This window comes from Lissotriton helveticus, chromosome 12 (genome assembly GCF_964261635.1).
Source record: "Lissotriton helveticus chromosome 12, aLisHel1.1, whole genome shotgun sequence".
In the NCBI taxonomy this organism is placed as follows: domain Eukaryota; kingdom Metazoa; phylum Chordata; class Amphibia; order Caudata; family Salamandridae; genus Lissotriton; species Lissotriton helveticus.
In genome coordinates this window covers 599,671,927-599,696,093 of record NC_136073.1, presented here as the reverse complement: position 1 = coordinate 599,696,093, position 24,167 = coordinate 599,671,927, and positions in this window count along the sequence as shown.

The following is a 24,167-nucleotide window of genomic DNA, read 5'->3' as shown; positions in this document are numbered from 1 at the left end:
CGTCGTGCCTGCTGTTGGTGAATGCGTAGCATCCGGCGCTCAGTGCTCATGCCTGGCTTGCGCACAGCCATCCCCCTCCTGCTGCTGTGTGATGTGTCATGGTGGGAAGCCCTGACATGGCTGCTCTGCTGGCTGTCCACAGTGGGTGTGTGCACAGTCACCGCAGTTGATGCACCAGGAGTAGATGGTGCCACGGGTGGTGGAGTTGTGCTTGGCAAAGGTGCAGCACCTGATGGTGCTGAAGCTGTTGGTCTGGCCCTGCCTGCAGGGTTAGGTGCAGCGCCGGATGTTGCAGGCACTGTTGGTCTGGCCCTGGCTGCAGGGTTAGGTGCAGCGCCGGATGTTGCTGGCGCTGTAGGTCTGGCCCTGGCTGCAGGGTTAGGTGCAGCGCCGGATGTTGCTGGCGCTGTATGTCTTGCCCTGGCTGCAGGGATTGGTGCTGCCAATGATGGTGCTGGACCTGTTGGTGTTGGCCTGGCTGCGGTGTGTGGGGCTACGCCTGATGGTGCATGAGGTGTTGGTGTTGGCACCTCCTCCGCATCCTCTTCTGACTCAGCGATCTGCAGCATGTCGCTGTCGCTGCTGTAGTCGCCGCCACCTGTGAGGGGAATTGGACTTACATTAATGCCATGTATCTGTCACACGTACAGCTTAGCGATAGCTCATTTTGGGTTACGTCTGGCTGCTTTGGGGTTATTTTACATTTTTATTTTACATTATGGGCAGTGTACATGTCCGACATTGCTTGTGGCCATGATCTCATGTGCATTGTTTGTATGACTTGGAATGCATATGGGAGGCTATAGGGCCATGGCCATTGGTAGGGGACAGGGTCGCAGTCGCATGCCACTTACCTTGGCTGTCTTGGCTGGGTCGGGATGAGTCCAGGTTGGTGACACCTATGCATGCCTCTGTCTCGAGGGTGTCCTCCACGCGGTCCTCCATGGGGGTATTGGGAGGGACAGTAGGGTCTCCGCCCCCAGTACCAGATGTCTCGCCCAGCCTCTCTGCCACCCTTTCCTTGGCACGACCTCGGAGGTCGTACCACCTCTTCTTTAATTCGTCCAGTGACCTGTGTGTCACGCCCACAGCGTTCACTTTGGCAGCAATTCCCAGCCAGATGCGACGTCTCTCCATCTCTGGCACCCTCCGGGAGTCCTTTCCGAAGAGTTTAGCGTGGTTTTCAACCACTCCCTCGATGAGGTGCTCCAACTCCGGCTCGGTAAACTTGAGCTTTCTCTTGCGCCCGCTGTCACTGGGCCCGGGTGCAGTCTCCTCTGTCATTGCTACTGTCGCTAAAGGGTGACTAGCGCTACTTTGGAGGTGTCCCGGTAGGAGCTCTCAGTTTCGCTGCAGACTCGCAGTCAGCCTCGCAGTTCAGAATGGGTGTGGCAACTGGCTGCTTCCTGGTTGCGACGTCATCACGGCGCTCGTAAAGCGACTTCCCGTTGGTGAGTTCTCGCTACTGGCGAGATGTCGCAAATGTGGATTTGCGTGGCGCTAAATAGAGACGGAATATCTGGGTTTTTGCGACTTTTTCGGCGATTTCATTTTCTCGCTATCGATTTTAGCGCCCGTGTGCGAATCGCTTAGATTACTCGCTATCTATGATGAATTCCGATCTGCGCCTTTCCATTTGCGATTCGCTGTGATTCGCTAGTTGAGAGTCGCTGTTTCCTTTCTTCATGAATCAGGCTGTAAGTGCCTTCTTTAATGCTGGAAGGGTAAAACTTTATTAATATGACAAACAGGAAGTGAATCGAATGATTTAATGTGAAAACACAGTTTGATTATTGTTTTTGTTCCACAGTCGCATTATGAATTAATCGAATGTTAAAATATATGTATTTTGGTGTTTTGATAGCCGAGTTAAAAAATGAACTTAGCCCGCAGCATGACCAGCGAGTCTGTTATCCATTGCTCTGGTATGACGTCAATACCATGTGATTTGTATATATTGTAATGAAAACCTTTTCTCGTTAGAAAGCGGGTTCTTCCTGCGAATCGCGTCGTGTGAAGCCATCTGCAAATAAACTGCATTTGTAACTGCAAGTGGCCCGGACAATCTTTTCTTAAGGAGAAGTTGAGGTTGGATATATATATATATATATATATATATATATATATATATATATATATATATATATATATATATACACACACACACAAAAATATATACCCAGAAATACGTATATGTACATATTTGGGGGGCTGGGACTCTCCAAACCCCCTCACTTTAAAAAAGAATTGGAGTGGAACCCACATAAAACCCCTTTTAAAAAATGTATTTAAATATACTAATTGTGAAGAGAACAATCTTACTTCTCTTTTACCTCTACCAGCTTCTGAAACATAAAAACTCCCTAGCCACCTCAACTCCTACCACAATCGTAAAATCCCTTACCTTCCTTTACCTCAAGCTGCCTCTGAACCATAAAAACCCTTTATTCATCTCTGACCCCTATAAAACACTTACTTCCACCCACGAAACCTTTAATACCCTATTCCCTTAACCCCTCCCTTTTTTTAAGTAGCACAAATGTCATTTAAAAACAAATGTTACCTGCATCGTAAAAGCCTGTGTAATAAGATGTTTAAACATGTTCCTTGCTGTACTTCCCTGCCTTTGTAAAGGTTTGCATTGAAATGTTTATCATGGTAAACACCACGTTGCAAACAACACATACCAGTATGCATAGTTCTGCAGTCTTTCAGTCTCAGCCATAAAACCCACACTCTGCAGTGGCAAGCCTGGAAGTAGTGGACGATAACTGGACATGGTAGGAGGCAGACCAAGACCACACACTGGGTAATCTACAATTCCCAGCCCACCTGACCACCATGGGCATGTACTAGCTGTGCCACCACTCACATGCAAGGAGCATGCTCAACAAGGTTAACTTGTTGCGAGTGCCACTTGTCTAAGAAACTATTCTACCTGCAGTTCTGCGATTCCTTTTCCAGCCATGTCTGGACCTTGAAATAACATTTGTAATGGAGAACTGTGGCTGCAAAAACTATCTTTCTTTTTAGCAGGTGTCTCTGGATCTACTGCTGCAATGATGAACTCATGCTGCAGGACTTTTAGTTTTATTGAATAGATTTGTATTGGCCTACTGGGAGTCTTGTTGTACTTTGCCTGGAATTATATTTGGATCTGACCTTTGGACCTTCACTTTGCTTCAGTCATCAAGCAGGGGAAGGGGGCGGCAGTGGACACATACGATGCCACTGATAGACCTTTATATGCCATGGATTGTCCACAAGCATGCCATTGGAACAGTCTTGCAAGGTTTACTACACATCCCAAACAATATATGTTAAGATTGATTCATATTTGCTCAACAGCTTCCACCACTGTGCAGGGAGGCTGACCCTAGTTAATCTGGGTGGCTTCCAAGTCTTATGTTCCTGGGGATAGTTGTGTTTTTTTCAACAACGCCTAAGTGCCACTGATGTAAGTAATAGTTCCCCTCACACCGGTGGATCCACCCGTTGCAACTGGTACTCCTCTTTAGTATGGTTGGGGGGGGGGGTTCAAAAGATGGGTAGAATGATAGATTGGGCATGATTGAAAGGAGAAACCGTTTCTGAAGGAAACCCTTTTGTTTACAGCTCATGCTTATTTAGGAGGAAATGCGTGGTGGGTGACATAGCCAGCTGCTCACTTGTACAACGAGACGAGGTCACCACAACGAAATACGTTTTTTAAAGTGATTAGTCGCAACTAACAATGGTACAGGGGCTCAAACTGAGCACCCATCAAGAAAGTCAAAACTAAAATCAAGCCCCACTGTGGCACAAGGAAGGTTCAACTGACCGTATCTACTGCACATCCTTGCAGGGCTACGGACAGTGTGAACTGATTAAAGTTGGCTAATGATGTTTCAAAAGATCAATTTATTTGCCTGAACACCAAGTTACAAATGTATTCCATCTCCCTGAATAGACAAATTTCATAGAGAGGAGATAAGCTGACAAGATCACGTTAACTACCTCTGGTGGAAAGTGAAAAGGACTCAGATTACCCTCCTCACGCATGAAGGTGTAATCCCTATTGGGGTGCAGGATTTGGACCCCCTCCCCCCCAATTGGATGAGGAGTTCCACTCGGAGGGTGAGACAAAGAGAAACAAACAGGGAAGGCTGCAGAGGACCTGTGCACCACACCCTTCTCAGCCAGTTCCGAGCAAAGAGAATGGGATTGGGCTGGTCCCAGGGAACCTTCCTCCAAACCCAAGGAACCAATGGTGTGAGAGGAAATGCATAATAATGCAAAAACTTCAACTGAAATGTGTCCCTCAAGGCTCCCTGCAAAGGATTCTGTAGAACAGAATGTCGAGCAATGGGCGTTGGTATGAGTGGCAAAAAGATACACGAGGTGGGATCCACAGGGCATTATTGAGCCACCTCCGGTGGAGACACCACTTGTGGTAAGCAAGAAAATACTGACTGAGGCGGTCCGCACTGATGCATAGTGAACATGTGAGGTGATTAGCTACCTGCCACAGCCCTTGTTGGAGCACCCAAATCAATAGCATCAGTGTTTCCCAACAGAGAAGGCAAGACTCCACTCCCCCATGCTTGTTAACATACTACATCATGGTTGTATTTCCTGTCAATATCTGAGCCGACTGACCACAAAGTGACGGAAAGAATGCCTTTAACAACGCCAGATTGTCAGGAGTTCCAGCAGTGATGTGCAGTCTCTTACCCCTGGAGACCTGGACTCTGATCTCCTGATACTCCAGATGAGCATCCCACCCAAAACATGGACACTTCTCTCAGCTTCATGGTAACTGCTGTGGAGGGGGGGTGGATGGGGGGGAGGACCGGGGGGGACAGAATGACCTACCTCGAGACAGTTTCTCAATCAGCTCAACACCGTTGCAGCGTCCCTGGAGATCCTGATGGAGTCTGTTAGATCTCCCTAATGCTGGAATCACACTATATGGAGTCACCACTGGAAGGTCCTCATGCAAAGTACTGTGTGTGACCTAAAGGATGCAAGAAACTAACAGACCCAACAGCTGTAGAGCAGTCAAAACTAGAAGCTCCAGTCCCAAACATAGGGATCATCTCTTGTATGTCCCGATCCTCTATGGAGCGAAGGCCTAGAGTATGATCATATCTTGTACCTGCCTTATAAGCAGGAGGAGCCTGAAGAGCTCCAAGTGAGGTTTCAGTAAACTGATTGAGTAGGAAGCTGGTTCTGCATATGGTATCACCACTACGTGGTTATACCGTGCACAGAGTCCAGAGGTTCCCCAAAAGTATACAGGGCTCAATGTAAAACCCAAAGTGCTCTATTAGTGGTAGTGTGGGTGAGCAACCTCAGACCTAACACAGAGTGTAAGTCTTGGGTGACTTCCAGATGGGGGCAAACGCTGAGTACTTTTCGATACCTAACAGTCTCCTTGTATTGCACCACACTATTAAACAAGCTCTAAGAACCTTTAGCCATACTTTCTCAAAATAGTGGGGGATCCCAAATAAGTATACACAACCTTCCCAACCAGGACGCCTACTATGCATGAGTATATTTTCCCCCTCCAATTGTCATGGAGAGCTGCCAGTAATAATCTACTATACATACACTGAAATACATAGCAATACACCAGTATGTCTGAAAAAAGCTAGTCCTCCCTTCTCCAATTTCCTCCTTTAATCCCTCCAGGCCAGCCTCTGAATATTCAAGGCCCAAATAAAAGATACTAGTCTTCCCTGGATCCTATCTATCAAGTCCTATGGGAAAAGTAAAGGGATATTATCAAAAAGGAAAGTCAGCGAGAGTAAAATAACAATCTTCACCACATCCTAGATCGTTAAATGCAGGTTTTCCCACTTGGTCATTTGAATATTTCTCCAATTATTCGGCTCAGATTTACTCTAGGAATCTTCTCTGTTTGGAACCACCTCTATACCTAGATATCCCAAAAACTAATCTGGCCGTAAAGGTTTCGAATGCTTTGTCTCCTGCTCTTTCCAGTGACCCTCTACTTCCTTTCCATCCTCGTTCTCCATAAATTCTTGTATTTGGGCAAATTGCCCACACTTCATTTCAAAGATCACAACATTCTTCCTTAAAAGTCTTATCAGAACAATATGTAATCTCCTCTAGGTCATCTAACAATTCTGCCAATTATCTGCTAAACCCACACATTCCCACAGGCCCTCCCCCCACAAATGATCACAGATGAATCCTACCAATTTAATCTATCCTAAAGAAACTGGGGAAACACATGCAAATGTTTCCTTTGCAGCACAAGATAATCCCAATAACCACTGGATTAAACACTAACCTTGATTTCCACAGAAGTGTGCTGCCTGGCATAAAGCACACTAACGCCTCATATCGAGTAGTAAGTATAATTACAATTAGAAGTTCAACACTATCTTCCACCCATGCTACCCAAGCATATGCTCCTCAAAACGAAGTAGTAGTTACCTCACAGCCTCAGCACATAGCATGCTGATATGGAAGCTGATGGAACTTGAAAGAGCAGTTCATGCTTTCAGCTTCGCTCTGCATTCTATTCATCAGGCTACCTTATTTCCCTCAGATATCACCTCTTAAATGTTCATAGGAGGATTTCAATTCGAAGGGCCCAGGTACCCAGTATTTAGGTGGGAGTATTCTACACTCACTGCTTCAATGATGCAGCACTAGATTAGTTAAGATTTCCATTTTCTTTTAAACTTTCTTCCATCTTCAAGAAAATGTGAACATTGAACTTGCACTCCCACTGTAATTGATATACAGACATTACATTTATCCATCTCTGGTTTTATTATATTGAGGTTGTTTGGCAGTGAACAAGATTTTTAATAATCGAGTCAATATTACCATGTGAAGTACCATTGTGATTGTGCTCAAACTACTGCTATCACCCATCTCTTCAGCTCCCATGTGCTGATCAATTTCCCCTAAAACATGCAAACCCATATTCATACTATGGTTACAAGAAGTACAGAAGGGAGTTTTACTTCGATATTTTAACTGTTCCTTTGTAGTCTATTAGAGATGGACCTGGGTACCTACCTCTTGGGGCAGTCCATAAACCGACAGTCTAATGCCTTGTGACGACCCGAGTGCGCCAGTTTTGATGCACAAGATAGATCAATAAGTTATGTTGCAATTAGTTTGTCAGTGACAGGAAACTAACCATTCTGAGAGCTTGTTTCATAAGATCCCACTGTGATGCTGCAGGGAAACCTCTGGAGAAGAGGGCCACAATAAACTGTTGCATGTCATCTCCTTGAGTGGTTTTCATGGGTTCCCCAAGCACTTAGAGGTAAGTTTGTTCGAAGATGAGTTAAAAAGGCCTTAAGCCTACTGTGAACATTGGAGAAACTGATCAGCCAGAGTTTCAACTTAAAGATGAACAGGAGTCTGTGCCTTCGCAATCTCAGCAACCTTAGTTTCCGAGGTTGTGACCTTTGCCAGTGTTTTTTTGTATGTTTGGTCAGATTGCGGACTGCAAGTTGCATTTTCATAGTAGACCTCTAAACCTACTATAGCCGTTGGGAGTCTAACAGAACCTGAGATTACAACCAGGAATGGGGCAGCGGAGTCCTTGAAGCGATCATAGTTGCCAAGTGGGTGAAATCAATCAAGTAGCAATCCATCAACGTACTTAAGCAATTATCCAAAGAGTAGGGATCGCTCCTGTTACTGACACCAGAGGCCCCTTTTGCTATGTCAAAGTGCTCATCATGTATTGCTTTACATTGGAGAGGCATCATTTGAAGTCTTGATAACCAAGGTCATAGGATGTACCTTTGGTTTAAGAGCAAGCTGATCCTTCAGCAGCAGGTTCCAATGATTGACTTGCTTTCTGCATGTTGGGTTTCCTCTGGCATGCAGCCTCACACAAAGGGGAAAGCGTACTGTCACTGTAATGCTGATCAAACTTTTGCAATAACAGCATGAAAGACAGTGACAGCTTTCAATCTATTTTTCCAACACAGTGAATAGGATCCCGGCGTACAGAGCTCTGTCTCTTCTGTTTCACTCAAATATTTGTGAGGTATGTTACAAACACCCTGGTTTTCCCCCTCTCCTTCTTTGCAGACGTGATCTTTTCTGGCAAAAGTGACAGGCTTGGAGAAAAGGGGTCTTCTAGGATAAAGCTGCAATCTGTGATGGGGAAATGTATACAACCATTGCTGGACTTGGGTGTTTTACACCTTGGAATGTATCTGGTCTCTTCACTAATATTGCAGGTCAGTGAAGACCAGTGGAGAGACTCCACCTTAGAAAAGGTTCCTCAGAGGAGACCTGCTATTTCTCTGGGTCCACAATGTCTATAGCCCAGAGGAAAGGCCTTTGGCAATATTCATTGATTCTGTAAGGATGCGCTGAATATTGAAGACCTCTTAATCGGAGGTTGATGCATCATCATCATTAAATAAGCTTTCTTTGATTATTTAAAAACAATCACAACTAGCATATCATTCTACATCCTGGGCCCTGAGTGAGGTGCTACCTTCGAAGGCCAACAGCATCAAGAAACAGTGTGGTGAGCTGAAGACCGCTGTGCATGAGCAGATGGTGCTCTCGCAGGTGTGGGTGCCCCCTGGATCACCAAGGGCCCCCGTCATCTGAACTGGACACCAAAAAGCAGCGCCCGATCTTGGGGCCCTTATCTGAGACCGGCAAAGCTGTGTCTCGGCTGGCAAGGCCTTTAAAGTCGGGCGCTAGGCCCACATGCTGGAGAGAGTAATTAGGACACAGACACTCTGGTTACTGGATGCAACTGGCCCTGAGCACGTGTGCTCAGCCCTTTTTATTAAACCGGGTCATCTGACCGATGACGCCTGTGGTGGGTGGGTGTTTAGTGTGATTAAATACTGAACACTAGAATGCTGACTGTGACACAGGGTCACTACATCCCTCCCAAAGCCCTGTGGGAAAGAAAAGATACCAAAATATAACATTGGACTCATAATTTCAAACGAGTCTCTTTGACTGCTTGCAAGCCGCAGGCAGTGTAGTTTCTGCATCCAGGACCAACAGTTCTCTGTTGTACGGTTCGCAGTTGTTCGGCGGGTTCATTCTTTGTCTGCGCCGTCTGGACGTTGTTCTCAGCCCTGCCTTTGCTTCGCTCAATTGGTGACGATGAGTAGTTGGACAGGGAGATAGATGATATGGGTGTTGTTTGTCTTCTGGTTTCTTTTCTCCATTCTGGTTTCGTGATGTTTCCGGGCAGGCTTCAATGTGTCGCTTGGCAGGTGAAGAGAGTTGGTGCAAACATCCTTCTCATTAGGATGCCCCTCTCGCCAGTATTCTTCTCTCACAAGATGTCCGGGAGGACCTCTTTGCCAGGCTTCCACTGGACTGGTGCTTTCGGTCGTGTTGCTCCACCATGGCCTTCGGGCTGTGAGCAAGGCGCTCCACGAGCCTCACCGTTGTGTCCTAGTTCCACCTGAAGGTTGGGTTGTTGACTCTTTTCCTTGCTCGCGAGGCTTTCATCCCTGTGGGTCCTGCAGACGCGCAGCTGTGGATCCGTCTCCCGTGCGGGACTTGCTGCCACCAGAGTCCCTTGAGGCCTCTAATTCTTGGGTTGCCACGGGCTGGTGTGAGGTGGTCAGTTCCTCAGCTTCGGGATGCCTGAGCACTCTCGCAATCCAATCTTCCACTCAACCCCAGAGGTAGATGTCGCCAGTCTAGTTTGCTCTCTTCTGCGATCGCCATGTGGATGGATGGCTCGTAGGTAGACGTCTTTGATCTGCGCTGCCGGTGCTCTCACCAGGCCTTGTCCTTCAATGCACTCAGATGTTCCTTGGCTGAACTTCTTGGACCTCGTGCTGGTCCCTTCTGCCGATCTCTGGCAGGTAGGCTTCGTGGTGCAACCATCTGGCTGGTCGACTTCTTGGTGTGACCATCTGGCTGGTCGGCTTCGTGCTTTGTGATCAGGCTGAGTGGTCAGGATGCTCTTGTGTTGAGTCTTCAATGCCGCGAGTTGTCTGCACAACCATTTTCCTTTCATCGCAGTTCGACTGCTTTGGGGCGCATCTGGGTCTGCTCTCCGGGTGTTCTTTGTGGCTTGCTGCCTTGAGCTAGTGCTGTCTGCACTGTTGCGTATTTGTGTCATGCTTCTTCACACTTTCTGTTGCCGGGTTCCAGAATCACTGTCGGTTCATGTGGTGGTGCTCCAGTCTTCGCCATACTGCTGCAGCGATGGCCTGTAGCCATCAGGCATCGCTGTACCTTCGTCCGGCGTGGCGTAAGTGCTTCTGGAGTGTTGCTGTTGGAGGGTTGCGTCACCACTCCGTTGACCTTCTTCTGGTCTTACTTCTTCTGTGCGTTGCTGGTTGCGATCCTTGTGAACTTCTATGGGCGCACTTGCTGTATACTTTTGCGTGTCTTCTGAGGAGTTCCTGCACTCCTGTTCCTGGGGTGTTCTTTGCGCTTCTGGCTCGCTCCCGCGCCGTCGCCTTTTATCTTCTCAGGCTGTGTGCTGAACTTGAAGGTGTTCCGGTGTGGCAGTGTCCTTGCGCACTCTTCACGCGCTCAACATTGTCTTTCTTTCCTTTCCCCTGGTAGTAGGTGTCCTTCAGTCACAGGCTGTGATAGTGTTGCCTTTCATTTGTTCCCTTCTCCTTGGGAGTAGCCACCTGCCAGCAGGTGGTTCTCTATCAGTCTCTGGGCATCACTTGTGGGGGGTTCTTGTGTTGTTTGGGCTGTGTGTTTACTTTGCTTGTCGTAGGCTTGTTACTTTTCTTACAAATACTAGGAGTCAAGAGGGAAGTGCAGAACTAGGTCGCCCTCCACTCAGTAAATCAACAAAACAAAAAGACCTAATTCTTTAAGCAATTTTTCTTCCAGACCTGTGGACAAATATGGCTTGTCAAATGATCATTCCATCCGTACCTCTAACTCTAGAGATTGTTACCGTGTTCCAGTCAATTGCTATGTTAAAAGATAGCCATACTCTGATCAACACACTACACAACAACACAGGACATATATTCACTAGAGGGACAACATTTGAAAAAATGTGAATAGCTAGATGGCACCTCACGGGCGCACCACCAATGGGACCCCTGGTTGGTACTCACCAGGATGGCCCTGTTCTCATCATCGGTGCCACCTAGCTTAACGTAAACGTGTCCAAAGGAAAAGAGACAGTGAATGATGCAGTGTACAAAAGACTTATATGTGACAAGGACTAACAACATTCAACATATAACGAAAAAATTACTGTGTAAACAAGATACAAGATACAAAAACCTTTTACTCGCATTCTTTTGTTGCAAACAGTAAGGACATATATATAAAAAGGAGAGATGCGAAGATGCGAGAGGACTCCGCAGATAAGGGGGCTGGAGTAATGAGGCAAAACTACAAAGAAAATGTGATTACAGAGCTGTTTGTCTCCAAGGGAAGGTATAACTGGTGAGGAGAGTGGGAGGGGGTATGGAACAATGGGACAAGAAGTCACCGGTATCTGGTAAGGGGTTGGGCTTGAATGGGGTCCTATTCTTGGAATAGGGTACTGATTTTAACGAAAGGACAGGCAGTAGTTGAGAATCCAGGAGTAACTTAAAAATCATTTACCAGGTATGTATGGGGGTCATGGTCATCAAGGGGATGGTCCTTCAAGCACGCTATCAGTTGGTTGTTTGTGCATATATGGTATCTGGTAGTTGTTGGGACCAACTATTTGGGGCCAGTATGCACTAACCTGAATATGCATTTTTGTTACTCAAATGGTGAGCAGATTCGCGTGCACTGAGGCTTGTGTTCATAGCACAGGGTAGGCAGGGTATTTCTCCTAACTATACTGGGGCGTTTATACTACTAGGTCATTGTTAAGTTTAGGGTTTAGGGTTTAATATTTTTAAAACCACAACAAAACTGTAGCCTTTAGGAACAGTTATGAGACTTTCTAGGATCAGGTGTTGTATAGATATTAGTACGAGTGACGGTGTTGGGGTCACTTATTATACACAGCATCGCAGGGTGACAAGCAGCGTTAGGTGGATAGGGATTTAAATGAAAGCACCCTGGTGGTTTAGGTTTGTGAAAAGGTGACTTTGCTGGTGTGGCCTTAGTATTTGCGCTTTTCAGAGTGTAGCTAATCTGTTAACGTGCGCAGGTCCCGACAGGGGGTGTAGTGGGGCTGAGCCTTGCATTCACACAGTGTTAGGTTAGCATGAACTTATTAGAAGTTTAAACACCATTTTACCTTTTTGCTGTCCTTTGCACATGGCACACACTCTAGCTATTGTTTAGAGAAAGCTGAGTGTTTGCGTCACATGAGAATAACTTGTTTTCCTGCATTACTAGACTCGCTTTGTTAGCTTAGTCTGTACAGTGAGTGCTGAGGCTGTCAAGGTTATATCAACAGTGGGCTGTTGTTCGAAATGATCAGCGCACGTTCTAGCCATAACCTATATACAGCTGTGGGCACCTCTGATAGTGGCACATTTAATAATGCACTGTGTAAGCATGATTGAAGGCACTTGGAGAACATTCGTATGCTGAGAGCTTGTGCAGAACTTGATGTGATTCACTCCTGCTAATACCAGAGGTATTGCAAGCCTAAGAGACCTTCTTTAGTTATAAAACTAGCAGCCCGTCCCGACGTTGTCCGGGTATGAATTGCTGCCGGCCAGTAGTATATTGTTTTGTAGGATTTCGTTTTGATAGCATTTCTTATCTGTGACAGGCCTGTGAAACACTCCGATTCACAGTGCACTGCTGATGCACTTAAGAGTGTGCGTTCTGTAGTGTGTGAAGTCGAGTTTGCCTACTTTATTTTTCCTTGCAATATTATATAGCGCGAACTCGACAACATGGCATGAGCACAATTTACATTACAGAAGAACACATTCATTTGTGGTAGGCACGGGGAGACAAAGCGATTTGCCTGGAATCACAGGATGTTGAGCTGATGCCGAGATTCGAACGTAGCTCCCCAGCTCTAAAGTTCGCAATTCTACAACTTGTGGCAGGAGGTGTGTCTAAAAGTGTATGTCGGTACTGGCCATCAATGAGAGACACCTGTGCATTTTTCAAATCGGTGGTGAAAAAATATGAGTATGTTGCTGGAGATGTGGGCCGCCATGCCACCAATGTACTTACCGGGGGAGGGTAAGCACCCATTATTCCGCAACTTTCTTCCCGCATACCAACACTCCGCATACTTTCATTACGAAAGTACCATGACTCCGCAATGCCATTATAACACATGGCATTACATTTTATATGCTTTACCACGCATACATTTACAACAAAATTCGTTGTAAATGCATGAATGGTAAAAGCATTTTTTTTATGTTTGGATAAGGTAAGTATGGGTATAGGGGTATATGTTTTGGGGTACTGAGGTATATGTTTTAGGGTGTTTGATAATTTTAAGGGTTCAGATATAGTTTTGGGTTATGGGGTACAGGGGTAGTTTTAGGGTTTACGGATAGGTATGGGTTTTGGGGTACAGGGGTATTTTTAGGGTTCACGGGTAGGTTTGTGTTTTGGGGTACAGGGGTATTTTAAGGGTTCAGGGCTAGGTTTGGGTTTTGGGGTACAGGGCTATTTTTAGCGTTCAGGGCTAGGTTTGGGTTTTGGGGTACAGAGGTATTTTAGGGTTCAGGGGTAGGTTTGGGTTTTGGGGTACAGGGTTATGGGTTTTGGGGTACAGGGGTATTGTTAGGGTTCAGGGGTAGGTTTGGGTTTTGGGGTACAGGGGTATTTTAAGGGTTCAGGGCTAGGTTTGGGTTTTTGGGTACAGGGGTATTTCAGGGTTCAGGGGTAGGTTTGGGTTTTGGGGTACAGGAGTATTTTTAGGGTTCAGGGCTAGGTTTGGGGTACAGAGGTATTTTTAGGGTTCAGGGGTAGGTTTGGGTTTTGAGGTACAAGGGTATTTATAGGGTTCAGGGTTAGATTTAGGGGTACAGGTGTATTTTTAGGGTTTAGGGATAGGTTTGGGTTTTGGGGTACAGGGTATATTTATAGGGTTAAGATGGGTTAGTGTTTAAGGGTGTTAGGGTATTTTAAGGTGTAAGGGTGGGTTATGATTATGGGGTGCAGGGGTATTTAAAGGGAGAAGGGTGGACACCCGGAGCTGGAATGTACAGAACCTGGGAAGAAAAAACAATGAAATATTGGGCACAACGCTCGCTTTTTTTCCCCCGCAATCCCGCGCCCCGCACATGCCCACAGCACACGATATGAGACATGGCATGAAGGGTGGAACGTACCACACGCCCCCAGCGTTTGTCACGCCCCCAGCACACTCCCACAGCACAACGCAGACACGCCCAAGGGACTACTTTACTGGCACGGTTCTTTTACCTTTTAAATGTATATGGTGGACGTCTGCTTAGCCTATGTCCTTCTGCTGCAACTGCCCTTTCCAACGCTGTATTGGGTGTTGTGATTGGTGCTGTGGTTCCTGAGATTACCTGCCTCAAAAGTTTGGGCTCTCTCTTTATTATATTAGTATAGATAACCTACCAGCAAGGGAGGGCGAAATATAGGTATATATTTAAACCTGTTTCCATTTAGCATTATAACATGCTTTCTCCCTTTGTATTTTATGGAATAACTATGCTGACAATCTTATTTCTAATCATATGTCTGCTTGTATTAGCTAAGATGCTGCACCTGAGATCAGCCATGTCTGAACTGGGGTGGCAGAGTGGGCTAAAGAACGGTGATGGATTAAACACAGATCTTTTGACTGGGTGTGAGTGTTTGATTGATTCAGATGCTCCGTCCATCACCACCCCCTTTTGTACTGCTTTTGGCCGCCATAAGTGTGGCAGGGTATGCTCAGACGGGGGTCCCTTGCTCAGCCAGGCTGAAGATGGCAGGAATGCCAGAAACCGGTCCTCGGAAGCTTGTTTCCGGTCCAGGGAAGACATGGCTTGGCAGTTCGGGCTGGACTGTTCCCATGAGGCACAGGGTCAGACTGATTTGCATATAGCCTTGTCTGAACTGGGGTGGCAGAGTGGGCTAAAGAACGGTGATGGATTAAACCCAGATCTTTTGACTGGGTCTGAGTGTTTGATTGATTCAGATGCTCCGTCCATCACCACCCCCTTTTGTACCGCACCTGAGATCACGGCGTTAAAATAAATATTTTAAACTTGCTCGTGTCTCCCTTTACTCCATATTTTGGACTGGTATGAGAGTGTAACGAAAGAGTGTTCTTGTTTCCCACTTTACCTGAGGTAACCTAAGTCGCATGTTCTGGGTTGTCTAATCATTGGTTTCTTTATTATAGGACTGAGAGCTAATGAGACACTGATGCTAGTCTGGTAGGGGATTTTGGGTACTAAGGTGAATTTTTGGCACACCCTAATTCACTGAGGTCCTGAGTCTCTGTGCACAGTTCTGTGTCTGAGCAGAATCCCTGCAACATGGCGCCCAACCGATGGTGGTCTTATTACATGACACTTGAGTAGTGCTTATATCAGTCCATGACCCCCTCACTATTGTTTCCGGATAACATTAGTGATGGATAAACCTACCTATATTTACATAAGTCTTTTCAAGCTTGAATATTTCAAAAACGGTTTCTTTTTTAATTACTACCCAGTTGTGCTACATTGTTTTGCATTGTACCTCTTCCTTTCTGTGTCATTATGGGTGACATTGACATGCCGCAGCACAGTCGCATTGCGGTCCGCAATCATTTGCAAACTTATAACGTCACCTTGGAGGGCATGGCGGTTATTTTGGTGGTGAGTGCTGAAGTAGCATACCCTTTTGAGATTTTCTACTCATGGGTGATGTTTCCTCCAGTGGATGCGGCTACTCAGGTGTTTCACACTTACACTCACACAGTCGTGCCCGTGGAGTGTGTTTCTTATAGGACACAGGAAGTTCCGATTTCTGCTTGGCAGCAACGTGTTTGGTTTAATGGCGCCCTTCCCCAAAGTTTAACGGCGATTAGATTAGGTCCTTTGTCCATTCCAGGCGCTTCTTGGCCTGTGTTGGCTGGATTTACCCTGCATCCTCGTGCGGGAGCAGTCCCCGTTGCTGACCTGAGGCTCCTATATACCTCCGCAACAGGGGTCATTAGGGCCCTAGTTCAATATATTACCCGCAACTTACAGGGCGGGGCCCCTGGTGTTGCGGCGCTTCCAGCTGGACCCAGCGGGATGAAGCTTAGTCCCGTCATGGTTAATGCGGTTATGGGCAAGTGTCCCCAGGATAGGAATGGTATGCCTTTCTGGCTTGCCGAAAAATCTGACCAACTGGAAGCTGTCTTTCCTAATTCGAGTCCTGTAGAAAAACACAGGATTCTTACAATTAGTTTGCCCAAGGACTTGGTACCGAAGCCGGTGATTATGAGTCATGGGGTAGGATTTTTGCGGCAGTGTACACAAGGTGCTTCGGCACTCAGTCAATGGCTGTCCTTCCCTCGGTCATTAAGCGTGTTCAAGATGAGCACAGACCTGAGGCTGTGGTTGAATTGGGAATGAGACTCGTCGGCACATTTGACGTAGTTTCCGATCTCGTCCTTTCTAATATAAAGGGAGATGCGGTAAATTTTCAGGTGTCTAATATCTTGCGCGATGTCCCTGATGCCGACAAACCTCGTCAGTTACCGAGGATTATTATGGCAGCTTATAAGACTATAGGCCGCAATAGTTTAAATAGTTTAGTTGTCAAACCTTTTTCTAAAAAAAGAGAAAAAACAGACTCGAGTGCGAAGTCTGATCAAGACGAGCAGCCTAAATTTCAAAAGCAAAATTGGAATAAGAATAAAAAAACAGGGTAAACATCAACAGAAACAGGAGTCACATCCCGCATCACCTGTGCCTGCGTCTACAGAACGCAATTATGACTTGCGTGACCGAGCGCTGATTAAAACGCTTGATCGTTTTCAAATTCCTGATCAACGTTCTCCTCGTTCTTTACAGGACACATCGGCCTCATCGTCCGGTCGTGGGAACGGCAGCAGAGGAAGGGGTGGCCAGCAGAGTCGCGACCAGCCCCGCCCGAAAGACAGAGAAGGCAAGCAGGATGATTCTTCGCAGAAAAGATCCAAGTTTCAGAAAAAGAAAGTTGCCTCTTTAACAGCGAGATATGCCACAGATAGTGAGAACGCAGCTTCGGAATCTGACATGGGCGCTGACGTTGTTGGACAGCGCGGCGGAGATTACCATAGTACGAGAGGCACTACGTCCACTACTGAAGGTGACAGCGACTGACAGATTTGTTGTTGTTGAGACAGCCGACACTTGAGAAGTTCTCCCTGAAAGAATTTTTGAGATGGACCTTTTAATTGAAGGTGACATACAACGTACTATAAAAAGGGTATTTTGGGAAAATCTGACTACCACGTATGACATTTTGTTAGCAGAGGCTGACTGGCCCCTGCCTTTTGTTCTCGCGGCTCCGAGAGGGGAGGAGGTAATCCTCCCTAGTTTCACGCACACAGTGTTGAAAGAGCATGCGCTGAATTTTGCAGAAGAGTGGGCTAAGGCGCTTGCGCCGGCTTTGTACCGTACTACCTGTGGTAGGGATAAATTCTCCCCCCAACATAAGATTCCCTTACGGTCTATGCCGCAGCCTCAACCCCAGTATCCCATGCGGCATGAAGCCAAGGCTTCCGTAGCAGACATCCTTGAACAATTGGAATATCAAGGAGTAATTGAAACTTGTGTGTCTCCGATGAATAACCCACTTTTTACTGTGACCAAACCTGATGGTTCTTACCGGTTGGTATTGGATTACCGGCATTTAAACTCGCATTGCCGTACCTGTGCAGTACAGAATACTCACGGCTCTGCCTTGGTGGATGGTCTTGTGCGTAAAAGGTTTAAAACAACACTTAACATATCCAATGGTTTTTTTTCCCACAACCTGTCTGGTTTAAGTGGTCAATGGACCAGTTTTACCAGCGGTGGCAAACAATGCCAATTTAAACACTTGGCTATGGGCTATAAGCATAGTCCAGGTGTGTTTGCTGCCCGTATAGTCTCTCTTTTAGAGAGAGTTGATCCAGATGCGTGTTCCTATGTGGATGACATTTATCTGACAGACGACGAAATATGGGCATATCTGTGTCGCGTTGATCGCATAATTTGTAGTTTTGCAGATTTCGGTTACAAATTCAACTTTGCAAAGTCTCACATTGCAGAGTATACAGTGTTGTTCCTGGGCTATGAGCTCAATAATGAAGGTAGAGGTTTGGCTACTCACTTCTTGGAGAAATGCGCACAACTGCGCGCTCCGACAACTCTAAAAAAATTACAATCTTTGCTGAGATTATTGAATTTCGGGCTTACTTACATTCCCGAAAATGCCCAGCGCATCAAACTACTGTATGCTTTGATACAACCTACTTTTACCAAATCATGCTGGCTGCCTGAACATTCGGCCATTTTGCAATCTTTGCAGGCTGATCTTCTAGAATCTAAAGTCTTACTGACTCGTGATAACCACACCAACCTGGTGATAAGAATCGTCCCTGGGGCGGTGGGTTTCACTTACCTCACTTTTATTGAAGGTGACACAGTACCTATAGCTTACAAGTCACACTTGTACACTTCGGCTGAATTGCGGTTTTCCACTGTGGAAAAAGTTTTGACAGCAGTGCAAATGGCGATTCTGAAGGAACGCGCACTGTCGCAGGAGAAACGTTTGTTAGTTGTTACCCCGTATCCTGCCCTGGAGGCAGTGACGAAAGCCAGTGTACCAAATTCTAAAGCTTTGCACCCACTGTGGGTACAATGGGCCACATCATTGACGTCTCCGGATGTCACGTTAATTTTTTACGCCTCCTTGCAGTCGCAGGAGTTCCTACAGTATGAATTTGTTCATCCTGCTCCTTTGACTATGCGTCCTTTGGAGGATTTCCATTGTATCAATTACACTGACGGTTCTGCGCAAGTTGCGCATGGGTCTAAGCACGCATATGTCTCAGCCTGCGCAGTTGTGGTCAGTACTATGGTGAATGGAGAGTTCAAGTCCGATGTCGTGCATACACAGACATTAGGGGACTGTACAGCCCAATTGGCAGAGCTCCGTGCTCTACTGCTTGCATTGGAGTACGCAGATCCTAGTGTGACTACTCTTATTGTGAGTGACTCTTACTACGGTGTGCAGTCTTACAATGACAATCTGTTCTTTTGGACTCAAAATGAATATCGCGACTCCAAAGGTAGCACAATAAAATATAAAATGATTTGGGTTCGAGTGGCTGAACTTAAGGAGCGACTGCCACTCGTGTTTGTAATGCATACTCTTGGTCATCAGCGTGTGGGAGTTCACGCTGTTGGCAATAGTCTGGCCGATGAGGCCGCGAAGACAGCAGTAGCGACATATCTGTTTGCAGCAGTTACACGTTCCAAAAGTTAGATTGATGTTGACATCTTGGCAGCAATTGCCGCTACTGAGAAGGGAAGTAAATATCCTACTGGATTTCCTTCAAAGTATTCTTATCATTTAAGTCCTGATAAAGTTCCTTATGTGAAAATAACAGACGTTGGTGACAGATTGATTCCCAATGCGGACCGCAGGTCCACACTGATTACAGCTGCCCACGAGGGTGTTGCATCCGCGCATGCGGGTGTTTCAGCTACTGTATCTCAGCTACAACAATGTTTCTGGTGGCGGGGACTGTACAGAGGAGTGACTATGTCCTTCAATGTGACATTTGTCAGCAGATCAAGCCTTCGACTGCTGCGCGTCCGTCCCAGACACAGCTGTACATTTCTAATAAACCACTTGGTTGTGTTTATTTAGATCACTGCGGTCCTTTTTCTTCTGATACTGCGTATAAGTACATCTTAGTTGCAGTTGATTCTTGCACGCGCTTTGCTTGGGTGTGGCCCCACCGAAGTGCTGATTCACGAACTGTCATAAGGGATTTGAGTGTCTTTGTGGGAATTTTTGCGTGTGGTACCTTCCATTCGGACCAGGGTCCAGCGTTCGCCTCTATGGCGTACCAGGATGCCATGAGTTCATTGGGGGGTCCAGGTCAAATTTTCATCTCCATACCGGCCTGAGGGCAACAGTGTTGTGGAGCGGATGAACCGTGACTTAAAGCAGTCCTTGACAGCCAGGGTTATAGGTACAGGCCGGAACTTGCTAGCCCATCTCAATAGCGTACAGCGTGCACTTAATAATCTCCCTAGAAGGTCTCTGGGTGGGCGGACCCCATATGAAATGCTCTTTGGTATCAAAATGTTTGTCCCGGACCTTGAAGGTCTAGATCCAGTGGCGGAAGATGCCCCCTTTGACGTAGATGAACATTGTAATGTTTTACAGAATCTACAAGAGACAGTCTTGCAAAGGAACACTTGCCCTCCACATCTGAAGCTGCGTTGCAGATTCCGGTAGTTGGCTGGCTACCCAGAGTCGGAGAACTGGTTAGAAAGAAGATCGAGAACAAGAAAGAGTTTGGTCCCTCGTATCGAGCTCCAGTTCCTGTGCTTGGCGTGCATGGCACAAGAATAGTCGTTTTACCACCACTTCCAGGTCGTAGAGAAAAAAGGTATATCTCCATCGACAATGTCAAACTACACAGAGCGGCCGATTCTTCTTAGCATGACACCTGCGGTCTCCTGTATAGCAATGCTGAGAAATTCTGTTTTGGCTCCGGCTTCTAACACCAGGCCTGACATGCATTCGAGGTGCCCGCAGTATCAAGTCCTTTATTGAATACCCCGCCTGATGATTCTCTAAATGAAACTGAGTATACTTACCCCACAGACTTGTCGATGCCCGATTTACAGACCTGTTTGGCAACTGAGTCCAGGTTTTCATTTGACACTAACTCTACCACATCGAAGTCCCCTTCAAAAATGTCTGTTTTTGCAACATGGTTTAAAAAACATTTTTTGATTCCCCCTTGGACTTACATCTGGTAGGTGCTTTTTTTCAATTTTTTTGTTTATGTCAATTGGATTTGTGGTGTATTTTTTCCGTCTTGTGAATGGACACTTCGTTGAAGAAAGAACTGTTATTCGATTAATCAATGGAACATTGGCACCCCATTCCTCATCACAGAGAATGAAGAGGGACCTGGCTTTTGTGAATATTACTGCTTGGCCCGTCTTAGATGGGATTGTATGGGATACTGTTAAATTTCAGATTCACGGTCCCACAGAGGTTATAAATGTCCCAAACGTACCAAGAGTTTCTATGGGGGATGTGATTAAACAAAATATACGCTCTGATGATTGGGACGTTCAGGCCGTAGAGGCTTTGTTTTCTGATTTGAAGTATTAATCTGCTCTTGATGCTGAGGATTTATATTTAGATTCGGCTAATTATGGTCATTTGTTCTGTTTTCAACACTATGGAAATCACTACCTACATAAGGTGAACACAAGGAGGAATATAGTTAATTATACGCAATGGGAACATTGTCCCGCTCCTGTTGAAGGCAGCTCGAGTTATCTTCTAAAGAGATTCACTTATTTTACTGATTTTAATCAGTCAAATTCTAAATCATTTTATTTTAAGATGACCGAAAAGTCCTCTTTCAAAGTTAGACTTACCCACACTAAATTGTCATATTCCAAGTCCTTTATTGACCAATTGGCTATTGGGGGCTATGAACTGTGGAAAGATACTATTGATCTTAAATCTGTTTGGGGTTCTAAAAGTTGGCAAGTGCAAGGCACTGAGGCTTTGTATCGTGCATGTCTTATCCCGAACCATATGTTGTTTTTTAATTCGACTATTTCACAAACCACCTGCTTTGAATTGGCTACTACTAAAAAATGTAATGCTCCTTCTTTTCCGGAGTTGGGAGAATACCCCGGTTGGGATAATACCGGTATGTCCATTAGAGAATTACAGACCCTGTTACTGAATTCTTCTTTTAACATTTCCAGTTTGGATCCTGAGAGTTGGTTGCTGTGGCACAAAAGTGTAGATTCCTGCCAACATCGTTTTCTGTGTTTGGCCTCTGGCTACGCGCAGGTTAGGGTGGATCCCCGTTTTGAGAGTGACCATTCTGCCACTACCTATTCCATAGGCAAGCTGTGTCAGAATTGGCTCAAACACTCCACTTTAGCGTAAGTTAAGCTGCATTTGTCCAAATTGACTGACGATGTTGGTTTGAATGACTTCGAGAAAGGTCCTGCAACTGGAAGATCCAAAAGGTGGATATATGCTATGTATAATACCGTTTGGAAACTGTCTCAGATTGAGGCTGCTTCCCGGTTAAGAGCTATTGATCAAGCTAATTTAGAAAAAGTGCTTGCAGTTGTAGACAATAGCATTAACACACTCTCTTACCGCATTTACACATTAGATAATATTGTTTCATCTGTTGTTGATATTGTGCAAGGAGATGTCTCTGTTTTGTTCCATGGTCAAAATCAATTGCGTTCCATTATGCAGTTTGCATGGACTTTACAAACGTTAAAAGCTGGCAGGGTGCCTTCGGACTACATGAACACATCCTCGTTATTTGCACCATTTAGTTTGACTGAAAAGCAACAATTTATGTCAATGAAAGATGACACTTTTTCTATGTTACATATTGAAAAGTTAGAACCGTTACCATTTTCTGTGGCGAAATGAATTCTGCTGTGTGGCTCGTCCATGGGTTAATAACATTGCTGTTTCCTTTATTTAAATTCGAGGCTTGCATGAAGTATGCTATAGGCAGGTATGAATCTTTAGGCAGTGTTTATCTCCATGAAGCTTGGTCGCTACCATTTACATATAGATGCCTGAGGGAGGGTAAAGAGGTTTATTTGAACGGTGAAGAATGCACAACAACAGCTGATCACTCTTTAGTGTGTAGGAATATACAATTGCATGGCTTGTGTAATCAAAATGCACCCAATTTAGCCTGTGTTTTAAAAGGTACTCCCACACCTGCTATCACACCGACTTTCACATTACTAGCAAATGGTAGTTATTTACTTTTAAATAATGAAGATTATTGTGGGATGCTGGCTGGAATTCCTTACGTCGTTACGGTCTCCCAATGTGTAGTTTGCTGTAAAAACGTCCCGTTTCCTCCTCCACATGGGAAGCTGGATGTTTCCATCTGGCCGTCGATTCTGACCTTGAAAGCAGAGTTCACCAAGATGAGTCAAATAAGAGCTCTTTTGTCCCAGAGAGAAGTCGCCCTCACATCTGCTCGAGAAACATTTGTCCTTCACGTGGCAAACACCCGCACAGAAGTGCATGTGTTATTAGATACGGATCTTCCCATGCATTTTGGGTAGTTAATTCCTATTATCTTTAATACCTCCTCGACCACAGGCTTAGCACACTTTTTTAAAGTTGTCAGTAGTGGCCTTGTGACTTCCTTCCAAACTATCCATTCGATTTTTTCCAGACTCTTTGGTGGATTTCTCTTGATGCTCGCGCTAGTGGCCGGTGTGCTTCTATTGATTTGTTTATTTAAAAATGGATGCGCAGCCTGTGATACACGACAATCTGCCCCGACTGTTGCTGATGCACAACCGAATGCTTGATTACTGTGGAGCGCTGCCTCTGGCTACATTGAGTGCAACTTATGGATTATCGTTTCGATTTTCCTATTTCACATGCATCCAGCCTGTCTTTCATTGCCTGAGCTGCGATTTCGACTGGGCCCTGGATTTGTCTCTGCAGTACGGAGTCTCCCAACGCGGATTATGATCAACTGATGAGCCCCTTAGTTGCTCATGAATTGCTTTGTTCTGGCGGCGGGATTATGGCCTTTGCAGCGATGCATGGAGTCCTGGGACGTTGGAATATTTTTGCAGCGGCGCATGACTTCTTGGCATGCAGTTACATTGAAGAAAACCAGAGTTGTCCTCTAATGGTACTAGAGGCTCCGGTTATTGAAGAACATGTATGTTCATTCCCATTACTGAATTGGAAGGCTGAAATGTTTTTGGATGAGAACAGTGTCTTCCTATTGGAGGCTGTTGCAACGTACTGTGCATATAAGCTGTTGGAGTGAGGTAGTTATTTCTCTCTCTCTTTCATGATCAACGTCATATGTTGAACAGCAGATTTTTTTCTCCCCTACGCTACATGAATATGACTCAACCCCAATGCCTTTTTGGTTGACTTTCACCTGTCCATAGGTGGGCCCTAAATTTGTGAGTGGTTTTTAAATTCGGAGTTTGCTCCTGTTTTTCCATTGTGGCAATTTGAACTTGATTCTAACTCTCGAACTTGAACTCTGCGTTCCAATATCCTGACTTTATGGCTGGGGGAGCTGTGGACTGTTTCAGATCACC